Here is a 10,821-nt window from a genome sequence, read left to right on the forward strand (position 1 = left end):
GAAATTGGTAGTGGGTTTGATCTTGTATTTTGTACACTGGTATTGTCATTTTAAGACTCTCGTATAAATTATTATATACTATAAACACATTTATTGTAGAATGAAGCAAGTAAATAATTATTTACATTATTAGAAACAAAAATTTTCAAAGCAACAGAAGAGATACACATGCAAAATAGATTATTAAAATAAAACATGAATTTATGACACTTTATTTTCCCCTCAAAATATTTCTTTCCTAGTACCATTTGCCAAACATGAAATAGAGCAGTAAAGTGATAAAAAGTATACTTGGTAAAAATATACAACATGGTGTGTATATTATACATAAATGTATAGCTCATAATTTTATTCAAAAAGTAATCATGGGTCAGTTTTGTTGATTGCTAAGATAGCAACTCATTGAAATGGCAACAGGAAAAATGAAAAATATAAATTCTGCTATTTTTATTCAGACTATACTTCATAATACCCAAAGAAATGATGAAATTTTATTTTTACAGATGAATAGTAAATTTGGAAGGAATATTAAAATTGAAACATCAATACTTTACAACTCATATTGAAATAATAAACACTAACACTAGTAGATGAAGGATTGATAAGAAAAAAATTTAATGGAGGGATTATAAGACTTGTACCATCTTAGCCTAAACAAAAAATGGAACAATTACATTACTTTATTCCTGATGAGGTGCATTTGTAAGTACAGATCATATCATTTGCTACTTAAAAAACAAACAAAAAATCAAATCTGAATCTAGTGATCTAATGAAAGTTGAATTTACCACCAGATTCTTGAAAAAACATGGGTGTAAAAGGAGGATAATTAGCCCAGTAGAAAATGTGAGATTCCAAATAATCTGGTAACTTTAATGAGAAATGGCACAGAAGGGAGTGTTTTAATACAAAGGAGGTGTGAAGTACAAAGTGGCTCTATTCCACCAGGTCTGTACGCTTGCCTCTTTCCTAGGCTTGATCCAGAATGTCCCATCTTCCTCTTTCCTGATTTGGACCTAACAGTTAAACCACTCACGACTACCTGGGAGTTCTTGTCTATTCTTAGTATCACTTTTCTCTGCACAAAGAAAATGATCAAAATGGACTGGCCGATGGCCTGCTAGCTTGATGGGTCTAACTCAGCTTAACACAATTTTTACAAGGTCATTTGGTGTTCTAGAGTCAGTTCAGCTTCTGAATTCAGTAATACACCAGGAGCTAGTTTTCAAAGGGTGTGTAACTTTTTCTTGTCAATTATGTATCAATCTGAGTTCTATTGAAAGAGAAACAATGGAGTAATTTGAACAACAAATGTTTAGTTAAAAAATTAGCAACAAGAGACAATTGGAGAATGGTCAGTAAGAAGAAAAAAAAATTACAAATAGCAATCAGATGAAGCTTCCATTATCTCTTGGAAGGAGGTCAAGCACCCAGGGAGAGTCTCACCCTCTGTTCAATTGAGTTCCTCCCATGCCTTAGGTCAGGAACTACAGTGGATCAGGTATCTTGTTCTTCTTGCAAGTAAACAAGCTAATTGGACCCAGTGGCTCATGTCTGTAATCTCAGCACTCTGGGAAGCTGAAGCAAAGGATTACAAATTTGAGCCAAGCTTGGGCAACTTAGTGACTCAGCAAGCTTTTGTCTCAAACCAAGAAACAAAAACTGACATGGGATATAGCTCAGTGTGAACCCAGCCCTGGGTTCATTCTACAGTACCTCGAGAAAAAAAAAAAAGAATTTTCAGATATTAAAAGAAAACATGAGACTCTGGAGAAAACCCAGAGGACTTTATTATACAAGATACAGAATAAGAAGTGTCTGCCTGGGGTAATTCACCACCGCTGAGGGCACTAGGGAGCTCTGAGGCACTGTCTGATGTTAGCCCAAGTGCACTGAAGAGTCAGGGCACGGGAGAGCAGCAAGGGCCTCCTGAACCTAGTGCAGGAGAAAGTCTCCCAAGCTATCTTAATCACTTCCTCACTGTTGGGACAAACATTGGATTTAACTGAAAAGGGGAAAGGTTTATTTTAGTTCATGATTGGCAGAGATTTTAGTCCACAGCCCTTTGGTCAGCAAGACAGCATGTCTGAGGCATGGGGTGGGGAAAGAGAGCTGCTTGTGGCACCATGAAGGGGAAGCAGAGAATAGAGAGAGACAAAAGAGGGAGGGAATAAACCTTTCCAGGCCAGGGTCCCAGTGATCACCTCTTCTCACCAGGTTCCACCTCCTGACAAGAAGTCAGCTCTAAACTCATCAATGAACTAATCCACTGATGAGAATCATGATGCCGTGATGTAATCGTCTCCCCAAATCCCCACCTGTGAGGACCTGATGCTTTGAAGGGGTAGCCAGGTACAAACCATCACACGAGCTGCAGTGGCACAGGTGAGCTGGGGCATTGAAGGAGCACATCCTGCCACACACGTGGCAATAAGAAGCACAAGGTTTTTGTCTCTGTTGTGCCTTTCCAGTGCTCCAAACTGGCAATACTTCAGTGCCAGTTTCCTAAAGAGAAATATTTAATGCACTTAATCTTTTTACTACTGGCAAGAAACTATGTGAATTTTGAACTGAAAGATTAAAAAAAAATTGAAAACCAGCTCCAAAAGTAGAAGTTTACACTTTGTCTCTGACCCACACGTGACAAGAGCATCTTTATATAGATTTGGATGAGCTTTGTTATTGGGCCAAGTAGAACTACTTATTCTAGAAGCAAGACATGCTCTAGGGTCCTTTCTTGTTCTGAGTTTGCACTCAAAGCTAATAGTCTTCCACATCACCCATATAATTGTCTGGAGAAGTATTTGAGGTACAGATTATGTAATACCTAAAATTCAAATGAATTTACAAAGTGTTATATTTTTCTTATTGGTAAGTGATGCAACAGCATGCTCTTTACTTTGGAAGATATGTTCTAGCATGCCTAAGACTACCAGACCACTAAAATGTTCAGTGAAATATTGGGTCTGTGAAAGATAATATGGTTTATCTCCCACCTTTTGGGCTAAATGTCTTAGTGAGGCATCCACACCGCTTGCCATTTCTTGCTCATCAGATTCAATTAGCACACTGTCATAAATCCAATGAGCTATTGTATTGCATTATGATATGCCTTCACGATCCAGGCTCCTATTGACCATAGGATGAGCAAAAGCAGGGTAATCAACAGAACACTGAGTCAAGACCACAATAAATATTGTTATTTTTCCTATGAATGCATTCTACACCTCATTCCCTTTCTTTATGATAGTGGAAAGAATTCATTCCATGTACCATGTCTGTGAATCTTTGAGAAGATACCATAGCTGGCAAGTAAATGCAATTAAGGCCACAATTTGGTGAAGTCTTAAGCAGTCCCCTGGCATAAAAATAAACCAGAGGCAGTGAAACTTGTAAGTCAAACGGAAGTATGATGAGAATATACTGCAAAAATAGCTTATAACTCCAAAAACCAAGGATTTCTCATTTGCTAAGTATCACCATTTCAATTTTATATGCAAGAACTGGAAAAATTACCACCCTTTTGGGTCATTTAACCACTGTGAGATGTATCTTAACTAGATACCTGTTTTACTTGGAGAACCCATTATGAGATTCTGGGCCCTGGGTTATTTGCATCAATTCTGATCCTGTAACAATGTTTTGAAAATACACAGAGTTTAAAAGTTCTCTAACATACCCTTATTTTAGTAAATGTCTATAAACATCTCTGGATAATGGCAGAGGAATTATGACTGCATACAGTTGTGGTTCCATACCGGCAACTACCGTGTCTATAGATTCAGCCAACCGTGGACCAAAAATATGAGAAAAAATTACATCTGTACTGAGCATGTACAGGCTTTTTTCTTGCTACTGTGTTATTCTCTAACCAAAACAAGGTAATAACTAACTGCATGATATTTATACTGAATTAGTATACTATATTACACTCTAATCTAGAGAAATTTAAAGTAAATAAAAGGATAGGCATTGGGTTATGTGCTTATATAACATGATGCCATTTCTTATAGGGAACTTGAGCATGCACTGATATCTGTCCCATAGACACAGAAGAATTACTATACAGTTGTGATATTGCTAAGCTCTTTTCCAGAGACATTGCTTACTTGTTGGTAGTAAGAATTCAGAATTGGCTAAGGTCTGAAAATTGTGAGTGGAACTAAGAAATTTTTGTGACCTTCTGCAAAATCATTCTTGATCTCTTTTGCTTATATATAATAATCTGTGTCATATTACCCCCAAAGTACCATGTTTCATGAACCACTTTTGCTTTTCTTTTCTTTTCTTTCTTTCTTCTTTTCTTTTTGAGAAGATCTTTCTACTTATGTAGTTCAGGCTAACCTTGGACTCACACTATAGCCCAAGTTAATCTCAAATTCTCACTGATTCTCCTGCCTCAGCCTCCCCAGTGCTGAGATTCTAGGTAGGCAAGAACATGCTTAGCTCATGAGCCATTTTCATGAATTCCTTCAGTTGAAACCTATTTGCTAATATTTCAATATTTTAACTTTGGTTTCATTAAAATAATCATACTCATTTGATGAAATTCACATAAAGTATGAATTGTGTTCTCTGACATTCTTAAAATTAAATCGCAAATTTAATCTTTTGCTTTGTGTTGTCCTTAAGATGTAGATAAACTGGGTGTGGTGGCACATGCCTGTGATCCCAGCACTCAGGAGGTCAGGAAGGAGTGAGTTCGAGGCTAGCCTGAAACATGAGAAGAACTTTCGACTCTTGCAATTAATTTCAGGTTATTGATTCACAGATTTTACTCGCCACTTATCCTCTTTAATATATTAGTGCATTCAGCAATAGCAACCACTTCCACAATATTTAGAACAGTCATTTACCCTGTGCTTCTAAAATTACTGAGACACTGTACAAGCTGGTATATCTTCTTTTATCACCCCAGTTTACTGTAAGTGAAGTTTTAGCAATACAGTGGCTATGAAATTCTCTGCTTCTCATCTAGGCTGACGCATTCTTTGTCATCCATATGTGAGCTTCCTATTTCAGAATCTCATACTTTGCATCTGCTTTCTGGGGCAATTCCTATTATAACTGTGTTAGTTCATGTTAGAAGCAAAGTCTGCGACAGTTTTGGGTTTAAGTGATTGATTGAATAAGAGAGGCATACTTACAAGAGAGTGAAAAAACAAACCAATAGAAAGTAGTTTAATATTAATGTGGTCTAAGCTGGAGACTGGCTTTCATTTGCTGTCCATGGGAGTTCCAGGGAACCTTTCCAATCCATGTGTCAGCCAACCATTAATTAAATCAGCCCAAGTCTTTCTCCCTTGTCTTTCTTTTCTACTTATTGCTTCTTCAATACCTATAGAAGTAAGTCTCTAGCATTTTAAAATTATTCATTTTAAAATTTTTATTACCTGTTTACCATATGTATTGATTACATGCATATGATACATGTAATTCCTTTTTCTAATTTTTCATCCACTTCACCATCCTGTGCATCTTCCTCCCTCCATCTCTTGGCCTTCTTCCCCTTTGCAATCTTTTCTTGATTCTGCATCATCTTGTTCCCCTTGCTACTCCTTTTCTTTCTATTCTTACTCCTATCTTTATCTTGAAAGAGTACTCTCTTTTCAATTTATCATTCTCATTATGTCTTTGAAAAGATTCCCATATAAACTTGCTAATATAACTTTGAAAAATATTTCCAATAATTGTTCTAACTCATTATTTTAATGCTTTTCTTTCAGCTCCTATCATATTTTTTCATTTTTTGCATCATTACTACTTTTTACATTTTTCTTAAATACTTTTCTCAATGTTCTGTTGGCTTTTGTGCTAGACATTGTTTTGTTTGTAACAAAAATTCACCCCCATTCTTCATACTGTCTTCTCTGTATTATTAGAGCCAGAAATTCTAGGAGCTATATCTTCCAAACTTCCTTTCCATCAGAGTTCTGAAGTGATTTACATTCTTCCAAGGAGAATTTGTTCACAATATGAAAGATAGAAAGGAGGTAAAACTCAATTATTCTTTCCTTAGAATCAATAGGCACATGCAAAGCCTTTTGCAAACATGTAGGCAGCTATGATTATTAGCAGCAATTTCCTAAATTCTTAGTAAATTATAATAAATTCCTTCCTGACTAAAATAATTAAAGAAGTATTTATGTTTTTCTGATGAAAGTCTGATGAGTTACTTCTATGCAGTGCATTCTGGTTTTTGTTCTAATCTATTTTCTGTGCCACACTCATTTTCACTCTCTTTTGCAGCATCTGTTTTCCTTTGTTCTTTAAAGACTGGAGAGTTAATGTTCATCTCTTCTCATTCTATATTCCTTTCTAGTCAATTTCACCCCTTTTCACACTGTAGTCTACAGCCACAGACTCATGTACAATAATAATAATCATATTACTCATCTTTCTTTTGGAGTAAAGGATATTTTACAATTTGGGGTTTATGACAATAAAAATGTATCAGTCACTTGCATTTTTTGTCAACTGAGGATTACTATAAAGCGGCTGTAAAACTGAGCTGCAATTTAGGATATGTTATTGTCACATTTTAAAGCTCTTGCTTGGATGTATCATATGTCACATAAATATTACATGATCAAATATAACATAAATGTGATAAGTGTGTATATTTTGCTTGTAGGGTACCCTGTAACTTACCTAGCAATTGACATGGATACATATTCAACTTATAGAAATGAGGAAGTATATTTCAGTAGATAATTACTCAGTCCTCCACCATGTTGATATTAATTAAAATAGCACAATATAGACTATTCCTACTTTTGGAGCCTTCAAAATATTTTTACATATTTTTAAAATAATAACAAAGATAAAGAAAATACATACAGCAAATACTAACCTAAATGCCATTTTATTCTCTTCCATTTCCTACTTTCTGAGTTTGGAACAATTAATATGCATAAGCTGGTTCTGTTAAGATCTGTAACTGATTACTGGTTGTCTGTTACTGCCCATTTTCTTCTTTCCATGTAATAGAGAGGAAATTGGCCACATATTTTCCCAGTTAAAGACTATAGTCTCCAGGTATATTGCAGTTAATTATGGTCCTATTGCAAAGTTTTGGTTAACTGGATTTTTCTTTTAAAATACTGCGCACCACTGTGAGCCTTGAACTAAAAATGATTGGGCCTAAGTCCTTTTACCCAACTGGCAGAGGAAATCATTGTAGCATCTTTCCTGAGCTGTATATAGACATACATATAACAAGGACTAAATCGCAAAATGGATACTGCAGAGATGACTATGAAATCAAAAGTGCCGGTTATCTCTAGAATATTAAATTGATCTTCCTAGGGCTTTTCTTACAGCATTTTAGCTTGCAATATAGCTAAGTAATTGCTACAATAGCTTTAGCCACCATGGAGGACCTATGATTGGGTATTTCTCTCCCCCTACCATTTCCTTTCAACCTCTTTTCAGGCATTCTGAAATACCTAGAGAATGAGGAACAGATATCTCTAGATCCTGTTAAGAGAGTTCTTCAGAGATCTTCAGAAATGTGTGGATCTGTGAAAGAAATATCAACACTGGCCATGCATGAGCATGTCAAGCATGTTGGGTCTGTAAATTAGTCCCAAGTTAGACTCTTATTCCCCCTTACCCTGTCTTATTTTTCTTTACAAAGGCTAACACAATTCAATATACTATACAATTGATTAAATAGAATTAAAGCAACTGAATTTTACCCTGCAAGATAGAATCAGAGACTGGACTCCCCAAATGAGAGACTTATTGGGTGAAACAGCACCCATTGATAATGTTAGGTCACAAAGGAGATGCATCCAGGAACTTGAGGAAATTCCAGACCTTTACAACAGATATGGAGATAGTTGGGGGCAAATGGAAGAATAAAGACACCACTGCTTAGGAATTAACTAAACTAAAACCTTCCACTTCTAGAGTGACATTTTCCCACTCAAGGATTTATCTGGGAAGATCGTGCTGGCCCACAAACTTAAAAAGAATTTTCACTCTGGAAAAAAAAAAAAAAAAACAATCCTGGCAGAGAACTAGCAATTAAGCCACCTAGTAAGTTAAAAAAGAGAGAGAGAGAGAGAGAGAGAAGGAAAGAGAGAAAGAAAGAAAGAAAGAAAGAAAGAAAGAAAGAAAGAAAGAAAAAGAAAGAAAAAACGCACAGCCATCCTTTACTGATAGATAGGCCGAGATCAGTAACGTCCCATTTATAGCTATTAGAACTTTGGTCGGAAAACTATTATTTGCTGTTGGTACCCCAAATACATCCCCTCTGCAGGCATTCACCTTTTTGTTTTATCTTGATTGATTTTTTTGTGCAAATTCTTACAATATCTGTCATAGGAATATTTTCCATGCATCCATGCAGTAGGCTAAAACCAGAGTGTAAGCCATCAGTTAATCATAAATTGGTGCTGCTGAAAAATACTGCAGCTTCTTCATCCATTATGAATGAAATGTGAGGACTCCTTTGGGACTGGGCACTAGCTGCCAGTGAAGTAACTTTCTCATTAACAGAGTTGTGGTGGTGTCTTTCCCTTTCCTATTTTACTTCTCCATGTCTTTAATGGGAGAAACCAAACCTAAGACTCTAGGTCTTCAAGTCTTCTGTACTATTTATAACTTTAAACCCTTTTTCAGGAATTTGTAGAAGTTGTACATTAATCTAGGCAAGATTTCAATTTTGGAAGTCTTCCAAAATGTTAAAAAGTAAAAACAAAGACATATGACTATAAAGGTGATTCATTTAATCTCAGAAAAATCAATAACAAAGCTTTTCTTTTTCATTTGTTTCTGATAATTCCAATGTTCACATTATCAGGAAGTCCAGAATCATCTTTAAAGTTTCTCTCCCCTCATGTACTGTCCAAAAGATCCACACAAAAAGTGAAAAGTGTGTCCAGTCACCTAAGTATCTCCCAAATATGTTTGCTTCGTTCTCACTGTAGCACTGGTTCTGTAAGCCTTATTCTGCACAGATGAAAGCATTTCTTCCCTCTGCTGGTGCTGTCAGTGGTCTAGTTCCTAAAAGGTTGGGTTAAAAGGGAGAATAAAGACACCACTGCCCAGAATCCAACTAAACAAAAACCTTCCACTTCTAGAGTAAAGTTCCTCTAGTAACTATAACGAAGCCATGCCAAACTCTTAGAGAAATAGTCCCAGGTTTAGCCATTGGGATTACTGTGTGCAATCCAATGGCTTCATCCAATGTTAAAGGTGTTACATGCATGAGCTCTGAGATTTTTTTTCCTTTTGAATTTACTTGGGCCAATGAAAGATTGGATACATCTCTTGATGCTATACAGTGAATTAATGCTTAAAAAATCATTGAAAAACTTCTGAAAGGACAGTTGGCAGAGCATATCTGTTATACCTACATATAAAAACTGAGGTTAGTTTTTATATTTTTGTTTCTCTACTATACTATGTCATATAAATAGTATAGCTGTATGTATATATATATATATATATATATATACATATATATATGTATATATATACAAATTTGGGGGGATGTTGAAGATAAAATTCAAGAATTTGGACATGCACTAAGCAATATTTTTGATAAACTGCTAAAGGCTCAGTACATGCTGGCAAAAGAGTGAAGAACTAGGAGAGCATACATCCAATCTTTTGTTTTTTCTCAGGAAACCTACCAGGCTGATACAGGAAGATTCTGAGACAGATCCTACAGACAATCACTGAGGAGGCAAAAATACTATTCACTATGAAATATTTCCAGACTTTTCTCCCTAACAAAGGCCAAGTCTTCCCCAATGTAGCCCTATCCAGCATTCCTGTCTCATCTAAGGGGACAAAGAGAACTTCAGTCCATGGTTTAGAGAATTTAAAAGAAATAGTCTGGAAATTTTGAACCCAAAGCAGATTGGAGAGTGGAAACAAAGGAATCCGAATGAACTATGGAGCACTGGATTAAAGTGAGAACAGAAGTTCCCAGAGGTAAGAAACACCTTGCCTTACTTTTCTCTCACTGAGACAAAATGCTCAGCACCCAAGGTTAAGGCAGGAAAGGTTTACATAGCTCACAGGTGATAGAGGCTTCAGTTCATATCAGCTGGTTCCAAGACAGGGTGGCACATGGTAGAGAGGTAACACAGTTCACAACTGCTGGGGATGCAGAAGACAGAAAAAGTAACAAGAGCAAAAAGGAGAACAACCTTTTTTCTGCCCCTTTTATTATATCCAGACTGCTGGGATTAGGGCTGTGCCAGTCCAATCAGTGGACCGATTCAGCAGTCACCCTTAATGCCAGCACCCTTAATCTGAACATTACACTACGAATCAACACAAACTAGATTCCACAGCCTCCAAAAAAGCCTGCCCCCCTCAATGACTGCATCAGGCTGTGAGGGGGCCATCTAGACAGACACAAACCATACACACACTCAATATGAGTTTCTAATATTTAACAGCAGCACCATTCTGTCCTAATCTGAGACTGATGAAATACTTTATTTTGTAGATGATTTTGAAAATGCATATATTCTTTTCTTCTGATAAATGCTACACTTGTTTCTTCTGTTGCATTTTTAAAATTCTAAGATAAAATTTAAAAGACAGGATGATATAAGCAAAGCAACAGTAATAAGTGAAAGCTTCAATTTCAGGAGTTTGGTTGCAAAAGACAAATCTAGTTGAAACCAACTTGAGAAAAATAGGATACATATGACTACATGCTTGAGAGTTTTCAGAGATGGACATGGGTGAGAGGTAATACAGTATCACTGGGACATCGCCTTAGCTCTGCTTTCACACCATGAAGCGAGAGAGCTGTTCACCACAATGCTAGGCTTACACCTTGTACAGCTTTAT

The sequence above is a fragment of the Cavia porcellus genome, unplaced genomic scaffold (genome assembly GCF_034190915.1).
Source record: "Cavia porcellus strain 051 isolate PalLab524CR breed Dunkin Hartley unplaced genomic scaffold, mCavPor4.1 scaffold_17, whole genome shotgun sequence".
Classification (NCBI taxonomy): Eukaryota; Metazoa; Chordata; class Mammalia; order Rodentia; family Caviidae; genus Cavia; species Cavia porcellus.